General features: G+C 54.5%; 1 long non-coding RNA gene across 1 annotated transcript; it reads left to right on the forward strand.

The window, feature by feature from the left end:
- The first annotated feature begins 613 nt into the window (after positions 1 to 613).
- LOC131493516 (uncharacterized) lies at positions 614 to 4,034 on the forward strand. The gene is made up of 2 exons (XR_009252721.1): positions 614 to 2,179; positions 3,886 to 4,034. It is a non-coding gene; the product is annotated as an uncharacterized LOC131493516 (long non-coding RNA).
- The last annotated feature ends 18,770 nt before the right edge of the window (positions 4,035 to 22,804 follow it).

The raw sequence follows: 22,804 nt of genomic DNA on the forward strand, positions 1-22,804 counted from the left end.
TAAGAAACCGCAGGTGAGAAAGGTCTGCCTTGGACACCTTTCCGAATCCCCTGTAACGCCCACGCCTCCACCCTTCCACCCATGAGATGTTCCCAGCACCCCAAGACCCTGACCTGACCCTGACCGGGATCAGAGCCCCACAGAGGTGCTGGCGCTCACGTGTGTTTTTCAGTCATTGTTGCTTTCCGGCCCGATATTTAAAAAACAACACACCAAAACCACAGAACACAAGGTTTTCTGCACCTTGGCTGATTTCCTGCTGACTCAGCCAGGCTGGGCAGGAGCCAACGGTGGTAACTTCTCGGGGGCCTGGGTGAGAAATATTTATTGTTGAACAGTCCTCTGTTGAATAAAAGGCGCTCGGGCCTTTCTACAGGGCAGAGAGGCTCAGACGAGGGTGGCTGTATTTCCCCTTTTGGGCGGGTGATTTGGGTGGAGTCCTCGACTTTTCTCGCTGTACCTGCTCCTTCCCTCTGCAGAGGACCTGCAGCCATGATTTACGTAAGCCAGAGCAGCACTTCGGTCGCTGGCTGCACTCTCATACGTGAAGCAGGCAAATGACTTAACACCTCCGCACCTCCATTTACCCGTCTGCAAAATGGCCAGAATCCAGTGCAAGTATTGATTAAGTTGCAAAGATCCCACCTGGGATTCAGCCTCCGCTAGCTGCCGGGTTCGGGGATATGGGACTCGTCCCTAGAGGCTGAACCGTGGGTCCGGGCTGACTTGGAAGAAGCCTTTGAAATGTCAGAGTAACAAGCAAGAAAACAGCAAAGGACTTCGGGGCACAAGGAAACTACCTCTGCCACTTAATAACGCACGAGGCTTTTTATGATGCATCTGTCAATAGCTCCCGTCTGCCAGGAGGACAGGACGCGCTGTGAGAGTCACTTCCAGGAGGGAGCCCTTCACAATACAGTGGAGTCCAAATCCCCAAGACCAGAGACCTGGGAGGTCAATCACGCCGCAATTACCCAGCGATTACAAAGCAGGATATTGATGTGCTGTGCTCCGGCTGCGCCCCAGGCTGCCCACCCCCGTTTTAACAGCGTTCTTCCTCTTGCCATAATTAGCACCTCAATTTTTTGTCCCACTTCCGACCCCGCCCCCTACCCATTGGAAATTTGCAGACTGGAAATTGATCAGAACTTCAGTTGCTGAGATAACACATGGTGCTTTTTAATCTGTCAGCCTCCCCTTTGTTCTTTCAGGACTGGCTGGTTGCCCTGCCTCCTCCAAGCGGTGCCTGGCAGGGGTCTGCCAAGGAGGTCGACTGAGCAGACGGGACGGCTGTGATCCGTGGGTTGACGATTCACAAGCCCAAGTCTCTCTCCCAAGCCCTAGAATGTTGTATCCCACGGCATCCTGGGCAGATGCACCCCTGAGCCCCTCATCTTCCCCCAAAGCTGCCTTCCGGATGCCTGTCTCGGGGAATGGCAATCACCCAAGTGCAGAGGCTGGGAATTGCCCCGATCTCTCCCCATCTCCCTGACTTCCAGCTGGCCTCTGGATTCTACGTGCCGACAGCTCAAAAACCTGTCCCCTCCTCTCTTGCCCTGCGCCCATGGCCCCAACTCAGACCTCTACACCCCTTGTGCAGACTCCCCACCACCCCCCCACTATGGCCTCCCACGGGGCTCCTTGCCTCCAGCCCTTGGATCCACTGCAGCCAGAGCTCTCGAGCACGACCCACTGGCACATCCTTGCCACCACTCAGCCCCCAGTCCCTCTTTCCTTTCTTGCTCTCATTACCACTCTTGCTCACGGCTTCCCAGACACTGTTCTCCCTCTGGTCCCTGAGCCTTCGAATATATTGTTCCCCCAGTCTGGGAGGCTCTCCCCACCTCACCTTCTGGGCGCCACACATTTATTGCTCCTGAATACCCACGTAGTCTCCCGCATTTCCCAGCTCTCCTTGCAAGTCAGCCTGGCCACGTGATGAGTTCTAGCCAATGGATAGAAGAGCAGGTGGGAGCCCCATGTGCTTGGTGGTGAGGCGGTGGACCGACCCCAGGCGGAAGCAGCCTCCGTCACTGAGTCCTTACAACAGCCGGATGTTGAGTCTCTGGACGTGCAGAGCCTGGGTGTGAACAAGAATAAATCCGAAGCGTCAAACCCCCGAGATTTGAGGGTTGGGGTGACTGCAGCCGAGGCCCAACCCCTCCGGACAGATGGTCTGGTGAGTTCCCTTCCCTTTCCGCATGACCAAGAGCCACCTCCTCCGGAGGCCCGCTACCCAGGCCCCCAGTGAAACTCAGGTGCCCACTCTGCACCTCCGTAGTGTCCTAGGGTGTTCCCAAGGAGAGGAACTTTGTCATCATCTGCACCACGGTCACTGTCATCGCCATCGTCATCTATCATTTCTTGACCAGTGTCTAAATACTCCACGCATATACCACATCACCCCCTTAGGTGTGTGCTGTTTACTGTTCCCAGCTTGCAGACCAGGAAACTGAGGCTCAGAGGGGCTACGTGGCTTGTTTAGTGGCCCAGCTGCTGAGGGTCAGGTCTGTGCAAGCTCCCCACCTCTGCTGGACTCCTCCCTTCTCCACTTTCGTACCCCCAGCACTTAGCACTATTACCCAGTAGGTGCCTGGTGATGTTTGTTGAATGAATGTATCAGTGATGCTTGCTTTCTGGCCTTCCTTTTATGCAGCAGAGCCTCAGGAAGAAAGGGGGGCCTGCCCACTGGGTGCTAGGGACAAGTGGCAAGTTATGCCCGGAAAGTTCCCCACCATGCCCTTTCCCTCCAGGGCACCTGGCTCTAGACATTGCCTCTCAGTTCACGTTGCAGATTTTTGTGATGAGCCGTTTTTTGTTGTTTTTTTTTTTTTTAAAGAAAACTGAGCCTGGGTGGTTCAGTCGGTTGAGCGTCCGACCTCAGCTCAGGTCATGATCTCACAGTTTGTGAGTTCGAGCCCCGCGTCGGGCTCCATGCTGACAGCTCAGAGCCTCGAGCCTGTTTCGGATTCTGTTTCCCTCTCTCTCTGCCCCTCCCCTGCTCACGCTCTGTCTCTCTCTGACTCTCAAAAACAAATAAATGTAAAATTAAAAAAAAAAATTAAAGAAAACTGAAGAAGGATGAGATGGTCACAGGCCTCATCAGTCACTTCCACCTTGACGCTGGGATTCAAAGGCTTTGATCCCTCCAGTCCTAGAATAGCTTCCTGCCCTCCTCTGCGGTGCAAAGCACTTTTCAGGTGCCTTACCTTATTTGATTCTGAGATACAGGGTTATCCCCCCTCCGAGATGAGAACACCCAGGACCAGAGATGTGAGGCAATTAGTTCTGCTCGGCCAACTCCTAAGAGGCCACGCTACAGGTCCTCTGGCATCAGAACCCACGTGATCTTCCCCACCGCCTGCTGCCTCTTTTTGGGGGGCAGACGAGGCGAGCTGGGCGGGTCCTGGGGCCGCTACCAGGGACGCTGGGAGTGACAGCGGAGAGGAGAGCTTGGAAGCAGTTCTGGTAGCCTCTTTCTGATGTCACATTCAGCACAAGGGAGCCATTATGCTGATTGTCCTCTTTCCTGGGCAAAAAAGAACAGCAAACCCAAAGTGACAAGTGGGAAGACTGTTTGGAAGGTCTGAGGGGGCCCATTCCAGGCGGGGTGTGGGTGCGGGGAGGAGGGTTGCCAGGTGAGCAGACAATTTGGATTTTGTCCTTTAATGGCTGGCTGTGTGATGCCAGGATCCGGGGAGAAGAAAGACAGGGCCGTCCAGTGTGCCCCTAAAGATGCTCAGCTGACCGGTCTTGCGGCCTCCAGGAATCAGCTGAAGGTGGTCTTTGTCTCTCTCCACCGGCCTGGCCTGATTTGAAATCCCCTGAGACAGCCAGTTGGGGTTGAATTCACTTTTCGTGATTGGCCCGTGTCTCCCCATCTAGGGATTGGAAAATGCACAACCAAAGGCCATCAAAAGAGACAGAAGAGAGGGCCCTTCTTTTTCCTCTCGTCTCTGTCGACCCAGAGCTGGGAGCAATGGAGAACAGATAGAAAATGTGCTGGTAGATGGACGGATGGACGGAGGGACAGGTGAGTGGATGGATGGAGGGAGGGAGGGAGGGATGTGTGGACAGAGAGACAGAGACACTGCCTGGTGGGAAAGCATGAGGTTGCTCTAAAGGCTCTTCAGAAGGGGCCTTCAGGAGTCAGGAGCAGGAACGACTGGAATCTGGTAGGAGCTGAGGACCCTCCAGCCCACACCACCCCCACCCTTTCAAAGAACCTTCACCTGGTGTAGAAAACCACACACGGAGCCACCTGCCCATCTTGACACTGAAAGCGTGCCACGGCCTGGAAGGACATCAGACATCCAACGCCAGTAGGGCATCCCCCAAGGGCACAGTGCCCATCCCCTCCTTGCCCTCGGAGATAGCACCATGCCTGACCTGTCAACACACGGTCATTGGAGAGCTTGTTTAACTGGAAACACAAGCACGTGATCACAGCCATCACTTCCTTATTCTCTTTCCCGGTAAACAACAGGAGAGATCTCAGAAGCCCGGAGCCCAGGAAGTACCAGTGTGGGGACTTCAGAGAATAGAACAGATCCCAAAATTGGGACTTTGGTCTCATGCACGCAACTCAGACGAGCCACACGGCCTGAGGCAGCGGCCTACTGTAGCTTGAATGCTCATTAAATGTTTGGTAAATGGACCACCGGCTGTTCTGTGCCCTCACGGGACACTTGTGTGGCATCATCCCAAAATCTCTTCGACGTCTCCGCTGGAGAAAGCACGCGCAGTCAGACGTACCTGGGTTGATACCGTGGCTCTGCCATTTCCGATTGGGTGACCATGAAGCAACCGCCTCACATCTCTGCGCCTCGGTTTCTCTCACTGTCACATGGTGGGGACCGTTAGGTCCATGTCAGGCAGCGGGGAGGAGCGTGGGAAGCAGAGAATTGAAAGGGGCGGCAGCCCCCCTGAATCTATGTCCTCACAAACTGATAATGGGATGACTTCAAGGCTTTAAGGATCATAGGTCCCCCTTCTCCCTTCCTGAGAGGCACTTGTGTGGTCATTTTCCCATCAGCTTTCGAAATTCCCACGGTGTCTCCCAAGACAGCAGCCCATGCGGCCAGCATTGCAAATGAACCAGAGGTATGGGTCATCCACACTCCCTCAGATGGTAGAGGGAGTAGAAATTACAGAAATTACATTGGTTCCAGTGAAAACGGGGTCCTCAGATCCAAGATATGCAAAGGACGTCTTTGTTCTAGAACATTCTCTGCATTTCCCCCATGACCCTTTTTGCCCAATAGTCTTCCCTACCTTGTTGTATGTAAATGGAGGTCTGAGATCAGCCGTTCCTATTAGCATATGAAAAATCTTCCCCCCTTCTATTGATTGCCATTATTTGAGTTCCCTTCACAATCCCTGCAGACTTAAGAGCAGAACTTGATGTGGACACAGAAAAATGGGAGAGGGGATAGAGAGAACAGGAGCCAACGACAAAGATTTGTTCTGAGTACCCGTACCCCGTACACAGAGCCCCCACCCTGGGGAGGAGCCCAGCAAGAGTTGGATAGGATGTCAGGGACCTTGCCAAGCAGGCAGAACACCAGTCCTTGTGACAGCAGGGAAACTGAGGCACAGACCAGCCCTGGAACTGAGCCTGCATGGCAGAGGGGAGAAAAGATTACCATTAACTACTTCAGAGGTGCTCCTGGGAAGGTGCCAGGTCCGTGGGCTCTAAGGGACTAGCAGGACACATCACCTAGTGGCATGGGTAAGGGTCCATTCCCACCACAGGGCCCAGAGAATCTGTTCAGAGGCTCAGGGCAAAGTAGTAACACCATGAACACCCCTCAGTGTCCCACTGGGCAGGACTCTCTAGGACTATGCCCAGCACCCTGGAACTGACAAGGAAATAGACAGTAAGAAAAAGCCATATAGATTTCTGTGTCTTTTTAAAGACCGTATATAAAGGATGTGGGCAGGGGCTTCTGATGAAGATGGAAACAGAACAGTCCCCCCTGGTTGTAAAAGTATCAGAAATGAACAGCCTCCTGAAGATAGAAGAACGCTCTGCTGGGTAATATTGATTATCTTTGGGGTCAGAAATTGTTTCGCAGTTGTTCCTGATTGAAAGGTTTTCTATTAATTCCTACCGGCAGGCAGAATAAGAAATATTGAATACCTAATTGCCTTTGAAATAATTACACCCCCCAAATGTAATATCTTAACCAACGCATCGTGCGATCGATGCCGTGCTGAACTAGGGAGATTCCAGAGGCAATGGAAGGTCAGGGCTGGACTGGGGGGGCGGGGGGGGAGGGGAGGGGATCGCTAGCGCCCTGGGCTATGGGGTTAGAGCAAGTCGCCTGCTCCTTGAGTCCTGGCCCATCTGCAAAGCTGGTGGACAGGAAATCCTCCCACCAGGACAGCAGCCTAGGGTAAAAGAGCACTGAACTAGGAGTCAGAGCCATGAGCGGCATCCTGATCCAGAGATCTTGTGAAAGCGAGTGAAACTCTTACATTTCCCGTCTCTCTCTTCTGCAAAATGACGCCTACCGAGAGTGACCCCGAGGGTGGGGGGGTGGGGTGAAAAGCCAGCGGAATCCATACATTCACCGATACACGTGGAAGCATTTTGTCATCTATGAATTTATCCATTCACTCATTTGAGAAGTATTTGTTCAGCCCCTGCTCTATGCCAGCTCACACCTAGGACCCGGAGCGACAAAATAAAAAAGAGCGAATCCCTGCCCTTCGAGAGATGCATTCTAGGGGGGGACTGCAGGCGACAAACAGAGGGACACATAAGATGTGTAGCATGCTGGTGACAGGTGTAAGGAGAAAAAACAAATCAAGGAAGAGTGAAGTAAAAGGTTGGGGAGAGAGAAATTAGAGACAGTGTGCGCTACAGGTACAGGTGGCCGAAGAGAGAGACTTATTATGCGGAACCGGCTCCTCAAGGAGGCTGAGAAGTCCCACGATTCTCCATCTGCAAACTGGAGACCCAGGAAAGCCAGTGCTGTGGTCCTAGTCCAAGGGCAGGAGGTTAATTTCCCAGCCTAGTAGTCAGGCAGAGAAATAAAATTCAGCCTTTCTCCACTTTTTTGTTCCATTAGCCCCTCCGTGGATGGGATGAAGCCTGCCAGCCTTGGGGCAGGTAATCTGCTCTCCTGGGTCTACGGATTCAAACGCTAATCTCTTTCAGAGACACTTCACAGACACACCCAGAAATCAGGTTTGACCGGATATCTGGGCACCCTGTGGCTCAGAGAAGTTGACACAGAAAATTAGGCTAAGATCTCACAAAGTACAGTGGACCACGCAGAGAACCTGACGGGCCGCCCCACCCTCCAGGCATCCGTGGTCTCTCTAGAAGAAATCTCGGACGACTTTTTTGGGGGGATTTTGCCTCTATTTGCGGATGCCCGGTACTGATCTATACACCCTGTGCATGGATGCTCCTTCTTTTTAAAAGCAAATTTTTTTTCATGTTTATTTGTTTTGGAGAGAGAGACAGACACAGAGCACGAGTGGGGTGGGGGTGGGGGGGCAGAGAGAGAAGGAGACACAGAATCCGAAGCAGGCTCCAGGCCTTGAGCTGTCAGCCCGGAACCTGATGTGGGGCTTGAACTCGATAACTGCCAGATCATGTCCTGAGCCGAAGTGGGACGCCTAACCGACTGAGTCCCCCAGGCACACCTGCTCCTTCTTAACGCTAACAATCAGAGACCGAGGGAGAGAGAGAAAGGGGAGAAAACCATTATTTCCTTTCCACAGACTCTACACTCCTATGGTTCAGGAAGGTTAAACAATTTGCCCCCCCCCCCCCCGCCCCAGCACAGAGCAGGGCTTCAGAGCTGGATTTTGTGGCCAGTGTGATTCCAGTGCCAGACTCTTAACCACTCCCCAAACCCTCTGCCCCACCTGGGGACCTCCACCCACCTTTGAGGCAGTGATCCATACTGACAAACACGCATCCCAACAAACCCAGTTGACGGATAGGAAAACAGGCTCAAAGAGGAGGAAGGCTTCCCAAAGGACGATTTCTGCAGCGGAACCCCCTGCAATTTACAGCTATAAGTCCGGGTTCAAATCCGGGCTCCACCCACAAGAGCTCAGGGACCTCAGTCCCTTCAGGGTTCAGAGCCACGGGCCCCTCACCTGGGGCAGTCGGCACTCTTACCCTCCATCATGCCCCAGCAGCTGTTTCCCTAAGGATGCAGAGAGCTTGCTTCTGAGAGCAACCACGCCTCCCTTCCCACCTACCTCTAGGGATACAAGGGGAGTCGACACATCTTGTGAGATCTCAGCTGTGTGGCAGGGGCAGGGTGCCTTCCTGCCACCATTAGATCTTTGGTCCCAACCTGCACTGTGCCACCGTCTCTCCTTCCAGCAGCTATAATGCCACCAGCACAACACTCCCAGGGCATTGGCATAGAATTGGAATTTTTTTTTTAAATCTATTTTGAGAGGCAGAGAGAGAGAGAGAGAGAGAGAGAGCACCAGCGGGGTAGAGGCAGAGAGAGAGAGGGAGAGAGAGAATCCCCAGCAGGCTTCCTGCTGTCAGCACAGAGCCCAGTGCGGGGCTCGATCCCACAAACCGTGAGATCCTGACCTGAGACGAAATCAAGAGTCTGACGCTTAACCGACTGAGCCCCCCAGGCGCCCCATGGAATATTTTCAGTGACTGATTGCCCCCTATCTCAGCCCCTGACTACAAAACCCTAATAAGTCACAGGTTCCACCGAGAATTTGAAAAAAGAAACTGAAATAGGGTATTTTTAGAGAACCTTTCAGCCTTGTCCTAAAAACACCTGCTATCTGAACTTTAACCTCAGCCTGAAGACCACAGTGGCTGAGGACGGAGAGCTTCGGGAGGAGGGCTGGGCCGGGCCTGGAGGAGGGTGTGCAGGCCTGTTGCTTCCGAACAGCCCAGCCCAGGCATCTCTTCAGATAACAGACCCGGCTCGGATCCACGCTCGATATAATCAACTCCCTTCCGTACAGATGCTTCCGAGCACTGACATCCTGTGGCTCAGAGGTGGGAGCCACAGAGGAACCTCCATTTTCCTCCACGCCAGACTGTGACAGCTTCCGGGGCAGCCCCGGACGCACACTTGGTGCCCTCGAGCTGCTGTGGGGGCGTCTGTGATCACCTGCCAGGGCAGGTCCTGAAGGGCAGAGTACAGCCCGACACCGACCGGGGGTCTGAGCCAACACGGCCCACCTGAACGACGCCAACAGCCACGGCCTCACAGCCTCAGCCTCCATCCCCTGACTGTCCCGCAGGGTCCACCTACACTTCGGTCCCTATTTGGGGCTCTTGGCAGCATTAGGCATTAGCGGTTACTCACCTTGGAACTTCTTTTCTCCCGCTCTGCCTTCGATTGCCTCCTACGGTTCCTACCCTTAGGCTCAAGTCGTGATCTCGAGGTCCACGAGTTCGAGCCCCACGTGGCACCGTCTGCTGTCATAACAGCTCAGAGCCCGGAGCCTGCTTCGGATTCTGCGTCTCCCTCTCTCTGCCCTTCCCCCTCTCAAAAAATAAATAAACATCAAAAAAAATTTTTTTTAAGATTTCTCTTGCAGCCTCTTCCCTGCTTGCCAGCTGCCGGAGTCCATCCACCTTCCTTCTTGATATTCATTTATCCAGTCAACACACATCTGAGCTCTCTGTGTGTGCCAGGCATTGGCAGAGGTGAGCAGACATAGAACATTACATTTTAGTGGTCGAGCCAGGTAGTCAGAAGGAAAATGCATGGATCTGGAAAACTTCAGTCTCAAAAGCCTTAAAGGCTTTCCCCAATTCTCTTCAAGGGGAGGATCCGGCCTGAAATGTCAGGATCCCAGGGCCCCCGCCTCACTCGGCAATGTGACCAGGCCTCAGTTTCCCCATCTATAAAATGAACAAGGTTGCACCACAATCTTGTCTCTCGATCAGCACTGTCCAGTAGAATTTTCTGTGATGACGGACACGTCCTTTCCCTAGGGGGGTTAATTCAGCGGTCAGCAGCCACATGGGGGTCCTAAACACTTGAGGAAATGAACTTTTAATTTTGTTTCATTTTGATCAGTTTGAATTTCAATCGGCACTCAGGGATGCTGGCTACGGCATGGGGCAGCACAATTTTCTCTGCCCTGGCCTTTCATCTGGATCCTCTGTAATTATACAAAAGCATTAGCTGTGATCTCGATAATGTTACCTACAAACTCTCTCCGAGTTGATCATCAAAATAAAGAAACCGGACGGTCAGAAGTGAAAACAATTCTGATTTTCAAATAGGTTCATTTCTCCTTCCAGAGGCAAAGACCTCATTCATGCCCCTGTGTGAGGCCCCAAGGACAATCCTAACGTCCTCCTGTCCCAGGCTCCTGCCCCAGCCGGGTGTTAGAATCTGCTGGGGGAGATTTTTAGAAGCTCCAAAAACTGGGTCCAACCTCAAGCAAATTAAGTCAGGGTCTCAAGGCCTGGAGCCACAGTGATTCTAACGGGTGGCCGCAGTCTTGCCCACGACCCTGCTGACTTACGGGGAAGCTGAGGGCAAGAGGAGAGGGCAATTTGTCCAGTTCATACAGCAGTTTTCCTGACAGCCGGAGCTGGACCCCAAGTCCCCAGACTCGAGGGCCAGGCAGGCTTTGATGCAGGCCTGGCGAGACCAGGGGGTGGCGCCCACGGAGACGGACTACCTCCTGACTCTTCCTGGTTTCCAAGCCACGGCCCAAGCTGGTATTCCACCCACCTGAGGCCTTTTAACTTCCCAACAGCGGGGCGCATCCATCGGCCATGCTGACGCTCTCAAGGATGGTGTAAAGCCATGTCCCTTTCCCACTGGGGTATATTATTCAGACTGGGCCCCACAAATCTGAGAAAGGTATCTCTCCCCTTGCCACAGTGTAAAACACGCAATTTTCTGCACTGAAGGAAGCAGATTTCACGTATAAGGTCATTCCGGACGTGGAATGGGGAGACCCAGCATTACACAGACCCCACCAGCTTTGCCCGAAGGGAAGGAGGTGCGGCTAGGGGTGGGGGAGCCACGTGTGCTGGGCCAAGGCCCATAGAGAAGGCCCTCGATTCCACATTGGGTCCGCTCAGCCTCCCCAACCCCTGAGCAGGGACGTCCTCCTGGAGGCCCCTTGGTTGGGATGGGTGCTCCCCCCCTCCTCCAGACACTTCTTCTCGAGGGCTTCCTCTGCCCAGGAGCCCTGTCCTCACTCTCGGCTACTCTCTGAACCCTCCCATGCACCTGCGGGTCCAGCAGCTGGCTCACCCCCAGCCCACGTCTGGAGGCCAAGGATTGTTTCTTTTGCCGGTTTTGTCAATTTCCAAAGTCAGCCTGGTCTGGTGACGCAGCCAGGACAGACCTGGACTCACATCTTAGCTTCCCCACTTTATAGCCATGTCATCTCCTAATAGAGCTTCGGCTTCTTCATCTATAAAACGGAACCCACCTTCCGGGAGGCATGGAGGAAAGGGCTTTCTTAGAGGACAGTCCCACACACCCCACAAGGGCTTCACAGATGTCGTTTTTCGTCTCCCTCCCCCCCACCACTCGTCAACTGCCTGCTTCCCCCCAGACTTGGGTCGGGGTCTCATTTTCTTTTGTTGTCTCTTGAGCATTTCTCAGTGCCCGGTAAAGGGCTGGGGAGGGGCGGGGGGACATTTGGCAAATATGTGCTCAACGCGTTAAAAATATCCGGAAGGAGAGGATACAGGATTGCCTCCCTGCTTCTTCCCCAGGAATTAGAATTTAGAACTGCCTTCCTCTCACCGATAAGCCTGACAAACAGACCATTTGAGGCCATTTCCTCCATTACAAACACACACACACACACACACACACACGCACGTACACGCATTCAGCATCAAATGCATTCCCGTCAAACAATGGGAGGAAATGAGAGGAATCGTTCGCCAGCCTGGAAGTGAACAGGTTAATGGTGTGATAAGCAGACCAGGGAGCCACTAGGCTTGACAGTGAGAAAAACAGGAAATGGCGTGGTGTGGTGGTGGTGGTGGTGATGGTGGCAGTGTCTGTGCACGTGTGTGTGTGTGTGTGCGCGCGCACTCCTGTTCTGCCTGTGGAATGCGCTCCACTCACAGATGCGCCTGGAACCGAAGCCACCGCAGCCTGGGGTGCTTTCCGAGCCCCAGGAGCTCTCCAGGCAGAGTAGGGCAACCCCCACAGATGGGAGGGTGGATCCAGGGGAGAGGGAAGGGGCGAGGAGATCTGCAGAAGCCCGGAGTGCCCGGGACCCAGTGCTCTCTCGGGAAGGCTGGTTTTTTACCCCTCTCCTGGAGCCCGGGTTTTCGGCAGGGTTTCTGATGGAAAAAAGGGGTTGCAAACCGTTGACTAGTAGAAAAAGTCCTGGGACAGCTCAGGAGGGCTGCATCCTGAGTCTTGCCGTACTGGTGTCCTTGTTCAGAGCAAACACCCATGCAGAGAGCTCAGACGGGGAGTTGGCTTAAGGGTGAGCTGAATTCAGGTGGGGCTGGGAAGTCATCAGGACTCAGAGTTTGTCTGTCTGCCTCTCTCTGCCTCAGTCTCTGGCTCTCTCTGACTCTCTCTTCCCTGGGCCACGTGGTCTCTCCGCGCGCCCCTTCTCTCTTTTCTCTCTCTTTTGATCTGCCAGGGGGATATGCGACCTTGCGGTCTCAATGTCCACCATAGACTGACTAGTCTCCAGTGGCTCGATCTGGCGCTCCGTGTCATAAATGTCTATAAAGTGCCACCGTTCGTGTGCTGGGCACTGGGAGGCACTGGGACGCAGGACAAACAAGGCAGACTGACCCTCATGGGCCTACCCCGTCCTTCCGTTTCTCCGGGGAGCTAATTCGATGGGTCCCTGGTCTTGGGTTACTGTCCTCCGGTCCGCTCAGCTACAGCAGAAAGAGTCACATGATGCCGAAATGACTAAACTTGAACCTGCAGTGGAGCTGCGAGCCGGCCGGATCCAGCCTGCTACCTGTCTCGTAAATAAGGTTTTATTGGAGCGTGGCCATATTTATTTGTTTACATACGGTCTGGGGCTGCTTTCACACCAAACTGGCGAAGTGAGTAGTTGCGACAGAGATTACATGGTCTACACAGCCTGCAATGTTTACTATCTGGCGCTTTATGGAGAAAGTTGGCTGAGCCCTGAGCTAGGACGGCAGCTGTCAAAAACTGACGTGCGCCACCAAGTACCGTATAAATGTAAGGAACTCCGTAGTGAAATTATGCCGTCCCTCATCCTGCCAGTATTTCAAGAGTCGGCAGGGCCGCCTGGATAAAGTTGTCGAACCTTCTAGATATTATTTTCCACGGTGCCAAACTTGCAGGCCATTTGCAAAAAGACAAATGGAGCTGATCTGTCCAGGTCCTGGTGGCTGCGGATGTGACCTCCGCTGAGCCTGTCTCAAGACGGCGCGATCCCCCAGGGCAGACCCCCGGCGGAGGTACACCTGTCACCCAGGTAGTGTGCTCAGCGTCATGACCAGAGGCTCAGTCATCATCGCCACAGCTTTCTGAGGTTGGCGCTGTTGTTGGCCAATTTTACTGAAACTGAGGCTTGGGGGGAGGGACCCACAGCCTAATAAAAGTTGGAACCGGGTTAGGACCTGGGTCTGCAGATCCCAGGGCTCCTGCCCTTCGTCCCAGGGCTAACGAGTCTGTGAAAAATCACATATGTAAGTCATCCACTCGGTGAACATTTGAGTGCATCATCTTTGCAAAGTCATTGCCGGGTGCTTTGGGGGACAGAAAGAATGAGAAATGCAGCGTAGCATTTGCTGCACGGAGCATGGCATCTGGGGGGAGTGGGGGGGGGGGACACTGATGCAGAGGAAACTGGAGGCCGAATGGAAGAGCTCTGCAGAGGTTCGTCCCGATGACCGTGGCAGCAAAAGGGACAACCATCCAGGAACTCTGCTGCCTGAAAGAATCTCGACGATTATACCCGCTGAGGCAGACCCGGGTCCTCGGCTTCCTGCGGACCACGTTTCCCAAGCCGCCCTGAAGAAGGTGGGGCCACGTGGCCGCTGTGACTGCGTCCCATCCGAGGGGTCCACGCTCCGCTGATCCTCTGCGCTCTTCCCCTTCCAGCTCACCGGAATGGAGACCACCCCCGCACCCCATGAGACCAAAGAGGACAGTGACAATGACAGAGGCACAAGACAGGAGGCAGGGTGGCCGAATCCCCACTGGAGGATTGCTGCAGGTGCCTGTGCCTGGATGGTTACGTGACCAAGAACGAACTACAGTCATGTTGACCCAGTGAGATTTGGGGGGCTGTTTGTTACAGGAGCCAGAATAATCTAAACAGCTGGGTCCCAACTTTGCCTCGCAGCTAAAATCGCATGTAGGGCTTATTTGACATCCAGGTCCCCGGTTCCACCCTGGGTGTTCTGACTCAGTAGATCTGGACGGTGACCTGGGCACACACGTGAGGGAAAAGCACCAGGTGGTTCTCATACAGACTCGGGTTAAGATCCACTGGTGTCTAGGGGCACCCGGGTGACTCGGTCCGACTTTGGCTCAGGTCATGATCTCGTGGTCCATGAGTTCAAGCCCCCCCGTTGGGCTCACCGCTGTCCGCGCAGAGCCCGATTCAGATCCTCTGTCCCCCTCTCTCTCTGCCCCTCCCCCACTCACACTCTCTCTCTCTCAAAAATAAATGAACTTAAAAAAAAAAAAGAAGATCCACTGGGGTCTAGAGAGACTCCCACATCTTGCAGATTCTGCAGAAAATGAAAACCAGTGAGGTCACTGTACAAGTGACACAGCTAGTCGGGGGCAGGGTCGGGGGCCAAGAAATTCAGTCTCCTAACGCTGAATTGATTCTGTGACAGATCGACAAGCTCCTTGCAACGTTCTCAAACCTCGATGCCACTGTGGGGGTTTTGCCAAGACGATGTCTTTTGGTTGATAGGGTTTAAATGCAACCAAGTTGTGTACAAGTGTTGAGAAAACTGTTATCTGATTTGAGGGAGGGGTCAAAACAGTGTGTTCATTTGCTTCTGCCTCTCCCCCCCTCCCTCCTCCACCCTCCCCCCCCTTGCCCCCCCTCTGAGGTCAGCACGGTTCCTTTCCCTTCGGACCCTGTGGCCCGCTGACTTCCCTGGAGGGCATCCGCTGTGCACGGGTTTAGTGCTTAGCAACCACACACACGGGCACACGCGCACACACACACACACACAATCACATCATATGCGCACCTCATAACCCCCCCACACATCCACTCCCCCTCCCACATCACACACACCTCACACAGTCACACTCACCCAGCATCCTTCAAGACTGTGCGTGGCATTAAATCAAACATCCTAGGTCGATGTTTGACACGACTCTCAAGACACGAGTTTTTAGAATTTCTGCCACTCTGGTCAAAAGCCTCGATAAAATTTTTACGGGCTTCTTGGATTCTCGCGTAGCTTTCTCGATTAAAGATCATCGTTAGGAGCCCGGGTCCCCACGGCGGCGTCTGCTCCGTCTGGTGTCCCGGGTGGGCTGGTGGGCCCTCAGCACCCCCCCCCCACCCCCCGCCGCCGGGTGCGGGCCTCTGCGGCTCTTTCTCCGGCTCTTCCGGCCGCTCTCTGGTGGCCCAGCTCACGACAGCAGATGTGCCCCTGTGTCCCGACACGCACCTCGGTCTCCCCAACCCGCTGTGGGCTGTGGGGTGCGAGCCCACCCCAGCCGTCTGCTGGTCGCCCTGACCCTTCTTCCCTCCCCTCCCCCGCACCCCTGGCTCAGCACAGGGTAGGTCCTGGCACACAGTAGGTGCTCCCCAACGCTCAGGAGCACGGATCCCTGTTCCAGCCCAGGGCACACGCTGTCGGATTTTATGTTAACATTTCTGAAAACATGATCCTAGCTGCAAGTCAGGAGACGGTTAAGGAGCAGCAACCACCTCTGGGAACATTTTCCTCGATGAGGAGATTTAGATTCATTAGATTTCAGTATTTACAGAAAAAAAAAAAATTTTTTTTTTTTTTACCTGCAGGCTCCGAAGAAAATTCCATTCCATATTTTAAAGTCACAGCCCAGATTTTTAATTCCCTAATGGACTTATAACATGAGAAGAATTGCTCCTTAATATGGTATTCTTTCCAGACACCAGATCTCCTCCCATCTTGAGTTTGGCGATGTGACCTCCTCGCTACAGAGCCGAGCTTCCTTCAGCCTTGGTTCCGAGCACATTCGCGGAAAGTCACTTCCCTGGAGTGAGCTCATCAGACAAGCCCCCCCGCCCCCGGGCCACCCCAGCCCCTGCGTGGGCCCCAGAAGATTCCCGGACAGACAGCCCCCAGCTTCTCCTCCTTCTAGCGCTCACCGGCCACCATTCCCCGCCCTCATTTTGTCCTCTTTCCCATGTGGCCCTAGCTGTCATTCCTCTCCCCTCACCTGGCAGGGCTCCACTGTCTGGGGTCTGGCTACGGCCTCGGACAGAAATGGTTTGGGGCACTCGTGGGCTCCCGGACGTCGGGATGCCAGGCTGGACACTGGCCTCATGAAGGACCAGGAGGGAACCCCTGCAGAGGCAGCCTCCGCACCACAGGGACAGGGTGGGCACTGAAGGCCCTGAGGCTGCTCTCTGAGCTGGGTGCTCCTTTGCTGGGCTCTGTCCTGTCCCCCAGCAAGGCGCAGAGGGCTGGGCCAGAAAGGAGAGGCGGGGCTGGCAGCAGCATCCGAAGGGAGCAGTGGGCTGGCTCTGGAAGCCGGGTGGGGCCAGGGGAGAGTCTGCACCCGGGAGGCTCCAGCCAAGGAGGCGTGGAGGGCAGCCCCCAGGCCGTGCTGACTCAGTGTGAGGTCCCAGGGACCAGGAGAAATGGAAAGGCTTCTGGAGGTTTTAGGCAAGAGAGTGACTTATTCAGACGGTCCCCAGGACCAAGCGGTGATATTTCTTCAGGAAGGCCCTCGTCCTCTGTCCAGAAGCAGCCCCTCCTGTGCTCGTCCCCTGCCACCATGGTCCCCACCCAGGACGGGACCAAGATGGCCCCAGGCTCCCCAGAGCCCCATCAAGTGGCCTCCACAGCCAGGCAGTAGGACAGCCAGACTTGCCCGCCCTGTGAGCCCAGGGAGGCTTGTCACCGCTGGTTACAAGACCGAGCACGGTGTCTGCAGGCCGTAGCCAGAGGTTCCTACAGGGCCTGTGGACCCCACGTTTGTCAGGCGTAAGGAAAGTTTTGGGACAAGAGGATCCAGGTCGCAGCCCCAGCCCTGCCACCCACTACCCTGTGACCGGGCCTTGGTTTCCTCTTCTGGGCAAGGAGACAGCAAAGCAAGCCTCACCGGTGGCTGGAGAGGCTGGAGGGGCACCAGCAGGCTAGGCCCAGGTGGGGCCTGTCATGGCACCACGCCACCCCCACCACCCTGGGGTACATGCCACGACACAGGGTGCCCAGGTGTTACTCGAAGGTGAAAAACCCACGCAGAACCTTTCTAAACATTGTGTGTTTACAACTGAGGCCAAGCCCCAGGGGGGACAGAAAGCACCTCAACCTTCTGACGCTGGCCTAGAGAGCTGGTGCAGGGCCCTTTCTTCTCCTCTTGGGGGTGGGGGCCTTGAGCGGGGGCATTGGGGTCAGGACTGAGCTCCCCAGTTTCCAGGGGCACGGCTGGGACAGGAGAGGTGACGGAGAACCACCTGAACGCCCCCCAGAGAAGACAGAATCAGTGAATATCTGCCCAGGAAAAGTCTGAGATGGGGGGTCCAGCATCCTTTATTGCCCAAATGGGGCAGTGCAGGCCAGAGAGGGAATAATGCTTGGCAAATTCAGAGCCTGCCCCTTGAGGAGGATGTGGTCCCCTCTGCCGAGGTCTGCCCCATCACGTGTCCTTGTCATTTCCGCTCTCTGCTGCCCCCAACCTGTCTGCTTCTTTCCTTCCTCACTCTTCCACTCCTTTCCTTCTCCAAACCCTCAAGGCAGGCTGGGGGGCGGGGGAGACAGGAGGCAAGGCCTGGCGGGCTCCACTGCCCTTAACAGTTTGGCTGGCAGGGAGGGAGTAACAGACATTCAGGTTCCCCAGGGCGTGTGATGCCACAAAAGCTGGAGAAGCAACTGTTTTCTCCACCCCCGCCCAACATCCTGGGCTCTCCCCCAAGCAGCCCTTCCGTGCGCCCCCTCTGTTCCACAATGTTTTACCCTTCCATGCACCCGCTGTGCAACCCTGAAGGCGGGGGCGGGGGGGGGGGGGGCGGGTGGCAGCGGGGATCACATTCGCCTTCTATGCATCCTTATGGGCAAACTGACAGCTTGGAGCAGACTCTCCATGGCTTTTCCAGCACAAACCTCCAAGCCCTGGGTACAGCACACCCAAGCAGGGGGCCCAGCAAACCCGGAGAAACCAGCTCTTCCCGCTCCACCTTCCCGCGTTAACCAGCCCGGTGATGCGCACAACTCCCGACAATTATTTTCCCTTTTTGACCTTCAACCACTCAAATGATTTCTTTCTCACTCTGAGTCACTCCCGAGGGGAGGCACAGCCCAGGTGGGGAGGGGCAGCCTGGAGATGAGCCACATCCCATTTCCCCTCCCAGGGGATCGTGGTCCGAGGCTCAGCCCCAGCTCCCGACCACTCAGGGCCGAGCTGACACCATCGCGTCGCACGCCTGGGCCATGCATAATTGACGAGCCTCGTTCTCCCCGTGCGCAGCCCTGAGTCGTCAGGGGCGTGATGTTAAAGGCTTCCTGGGAAGCACTGCTCTTATCTCCAAGTGGGGTAATTAATGTCACACAGGGGTTTCCAGTTCTGATTCTGGCTGCAGCTTTGACCCCCTACAATTCCTCCCTGGATGTTTCCAGAAGCACCCGGGCCTTTAGTATGTGTCAGCTCAAAGGAGTCCCATCCACTCGTACCTGCTCCTATTGTCGTTAAAGGAAGAGGCCCACAGGGCTGGGGTCCAGGCCCTGTGCCAGGGCATCAAAGTGTGGGAGGCAGCCACCACCCGGCAGCCGACCCTGCTTGCTCGTGTCAGAGGGCCGGCCGCCCCTCGTCAGCCTCCGCTGCCTGTTCACGAACAGCTAGTCCCGCTCTCTAAAGGAGAGGTTGTTTGAAGCTAGATTGCCTGGTCCCCAGGGCAGAGGAGCGGGGGCTGGTTTGGGGGTCTGAGCTCCGCCCACTAGGCAGCCGCTGCCCCAGTGTTGTTCGAAGCTGCCAGAAGCTTTGAGAAGCCGGTTGTCAGCAGCGCCTCGGTGTTAGAGGTGTGCGAGCTGAGCCCCGGATTGGTGAGGAACCGTGCATAGGGACACACACACACACACACACACGAGGACCAGGACCCGGACTCAGGTTCTCCAGATGCCACTCTCTTCCCTCTGCCCCAACAGTGGCCAGACCACCGTGACAATCCCATCCCGTGTGGACGCCTCCTCTCCCCCCAGGACACTTGAGAGAATGTGGTAACTCCCTCTTCACGCGCTGGGGAGAAGCTGGGAGGCATTGCTCCTTCCCTGGAAGTGGAAGGAAGGGGAAAGGGGACATCTGGGGGCTCGGTGGGGTAAGCGTCCAACTTCGGCTCAGGTTCATGATCTCATGGTTCGTGGGTTCGAGCCCTGCCTCGGGCTCTGTGCCTGGAGCCTGTTTCAGATTCTGTGTCTCCCTCTGTCTGTCCCTCCCCTGCTCGTGCCCTGTCTCTCTCTGTGTCTCAAAAATGCATAAATGTTAAAAAAAAATTTTTTTAAAGAGGATGGGGAAGAGACACTCGATAGCCTCTTGCACACACATGTGCATGCACACACACGCCCTCACACACGCACACCATGAGCCTGGGTTTGAAGCGCGCAGGAACCTCAGAACTCTACACTAGCCTGCGGGGGTCAGAAGGACATTTAAAGGGACTTTAACTCTACTACGTAGGAGACCGCTTTGTCTGGGCTGGCCAGGGGTGGGTGGGGAAGGCCCTAAGGGATGCCAAGTCCCCCCTGAGGATTCCTGCAGCTCTGGACAGTTGTCAGGACTGGGCTAAGACCTGGAGTACTGAGCGGGGAAACTGAGGCAGCCACCCAGGAATGCAGCTCACACCAAAGCCTTAGCGTGTAGAGAGGCTGTGTGTCCCTGTGTTTGGCTACCCAGGGCTCATGGCCAGCACATCAGATGCCAGGCGAGTAACATCCTCCCACCCACTGTCTCTCCTGTGGCTGCAGCCGTGTTGTGGAGAGAGAGAGAGAGAGACAGAGAGAGAGAGACCCTATGACCAGCAGGGTGGGGCGGGACGAGCAGGTAGAAACTGCCTCTTCCTTTTCTCCTTCCCCTCTGTGGCTTTCTGGTTTCTCTTTCTCTCCTCTCTCAACTTGCCCTGTGCTCCCTGGATTCGGGTCACAGCCCGAGATGCATTATGCAGTGTAGGCCCTGGGGGTCTGAAGCAAACCCAGAATACAGGAAATAATGAGGGGTGATGGGAGCTGGGAGTCTCGAGCAACGGAATGACAGAATAAAGAAGGAAACAAAACGGCACAAGGAATTAAATAAGGGGAAAAGCCTTTTGAAATAACATCATGGAGAGCATTTCACGAAGCATCTTGGGATTTCCTTGCAGACCCTGGGGCAGAAGCCATTCCTATCCTTTTTCTGCTGTCACTTCAATGAATCTCTCCAGAGTCACTGATATTTCTCGTTAGCCTCAGGCTGGAACTCGGAGCTTCCTAGATATTAAACATTAACATTGGCACATGCACTTCTCTTAAAGCAAGAACAAGCTAAAATAGAGAATTCACAAGTCAGCTGCCCTGTGATCATTTTCCCTGCCTATGGTTCAAGGATTTGACATTTTCATTCACACACTGCACAAATGTTTATGGAGCACCCACTGAGCTCCTGGCTTGGTTTTGAAGGCAATGGCTCCATTTAAAAACCTGGTTGAGATTCTTTTTTTTTTCTTTTTTACATATTTTTAACATTTGTATACTTCCCCAAATGACCAGTCCGCTTAATCCCACAGATGGCCATCTCAGAAGAAGAAACAAAAAGCGTTGGTCCGATGTGAGTAGCCGGCAAAGAAGAAGGTGGGGCTGTGGTCGCCTGCAGTTGTGGATGTCAGATCCCGGGGCCCCGGGGACAGGGGCTGCATGCTGGGAGCGCAGTCTGGTGACCCCACAGCACACAGCACTGTGTGTCCGAAGAGACTGTGGCATGAGACCGGCCCAGGGCCGGGGTGCAGGGTGTCCCAGGGAGGGCCTGGCTTCTAAGGCAGGTGGACGCCGAGGGGCTTACCCTCCAGAAGCTGCATGGACAGCTTCTCCACGGGAAGAGTCTTGCCGCCACCCCCCCCACACCCCCACTTTACCTCCCCCAGTTGCAGTTAAAGGCAAGGACCGAGGTGGGCACTTGATGGGTTTTGCCTTCACCCAGAAGGTCATGATCTCACCAGTGATCACTTTTTTTTTAATTTTTTTAAGTTTACTTGTTTATGTTGAGGCAGAGACAGTGCAAGTGGGGAAGGGGCAGAAAGAGAGAGAGAGAGAGAGAGAGAGAGAGAGAGAGAGAGAGAATCCCAAGCAGGTTCCACGCCGTCAGTTCAGAGCCTGATGCGGGGCTGGAACTCACAAAGCCGCAAGATCATGACCTGAGCGGAAACCAAGAGTCAGACGCTTCACCGACTGAGCCACCCGGGTGACCCATCACCCTTCTGTAAATTGATGGCTGTAAAAAAACAAAGAGAGAGAGGGAAGAAAAGAAAAAAGAAAAAAAATTATTCTACATCAAGGTTTTCTTTTCTTTTTTTTTAATTTTTTTTTAACATTTATTTATTTTTCAGAGAGAGAGAGAGAGCATGAACAGGGGAGGGTCAGAGAAAGAGGGAGACACAGAATCTGAAACAGGCTCCAGGCTCTGAGCTGTCAGCACAGAGCCCGACGCGGGGCTCGAACCCACGGACCGCGAGATCATGACCCGAGCCGAAGTCTGACGCTTCACCGACTGAACCACCCAGGCGCCCCTCTGCATCAAGGTTTTCAAAGCAAATAGAGTAATTTGACAAAATTCAAAACCCTCCTGCAGCTCGGAAAGGGGTCACGATGGCACGGGAAGGACCCTAAACCAGGAGTCAGGGGCCTGGCGTCTCCCCTTAGCTCTGTTCCCAAGTCACCAAACAAACTTGGGGCCCTCCTTCCCTTTTTAGGTCTTTTCTCCTGCATTCGCTTGAGTTCAAAGCCATTCGCTGTGCCCCTTACTCTGCTTCGGCTGGTGCAGGCAGCAGCTACGGGTAGGACTAATACCCAGTCCCTCCCTCCGGCGGCCCTGCAGGATGACGGCACACGGTCCCATCTGCCACCATGGCAGTAGCTCCTTAGCTGGCCCCGGGCCACGGAGGAGCAGAAACGGATACATCTGGATGCCTGGAGGCCAGGGATGGGATCACTGTGGACTCCGAGTGCAAGGACAGCAGGGTGACATCTGCTCTATGGTGACAGCAGTGGGGATGGAGAAGGAGAGAACAGGACTAGATGACTAATCAAATTCTCAGGGCCTCAGTTTCCCCATCAAAGCAGGGGGCTAACTATACCTGACAAGCCCTAACCAGGACACCTAGCTGAAGCGTGGTCACAAACAAAGACTCGTTTGCAAACCACCAGCTGCACGGCAATGGCGAGCCCCGTGAAGAAGGGAAGAGGAGAGCCCGACGGGGTAGGATAGATGTTGCTTCACTTTCACGTGTGAGGCTTATTTAATAAAGCTATTTAAGGAGAAAAAAACTCCAACTAAGTTTAGGTAGAAGAAAAGGCAGACTGCAAGCCTCCTAAAGATACCAGTTGGTGATGGTTGCAAGGCAAAAAGGAGAAAAGTTAGAAAAAAGAAAAACAGCGACTGTCATAGACTCTGTCTTGAACGTTTTTAGGAACACTGTCCCTTCTATGACCTCGTTG

Source organism: Neofelis nebulosa, chromosome 13 (assembly GCF_028018385.1).
Source record: "Neofelis nebulosa isolate mNeoNeb1 chromosome 13, mNeoNeb1.pri, whole genome shotgun sequence".
Taxonomy (NCBI): domain Eukaryota; kingdom Metazoa; phylum Chordata; class Mammalia; order Carnivora; family Felidae; genus Neofelis; species Neofelis nebulosa.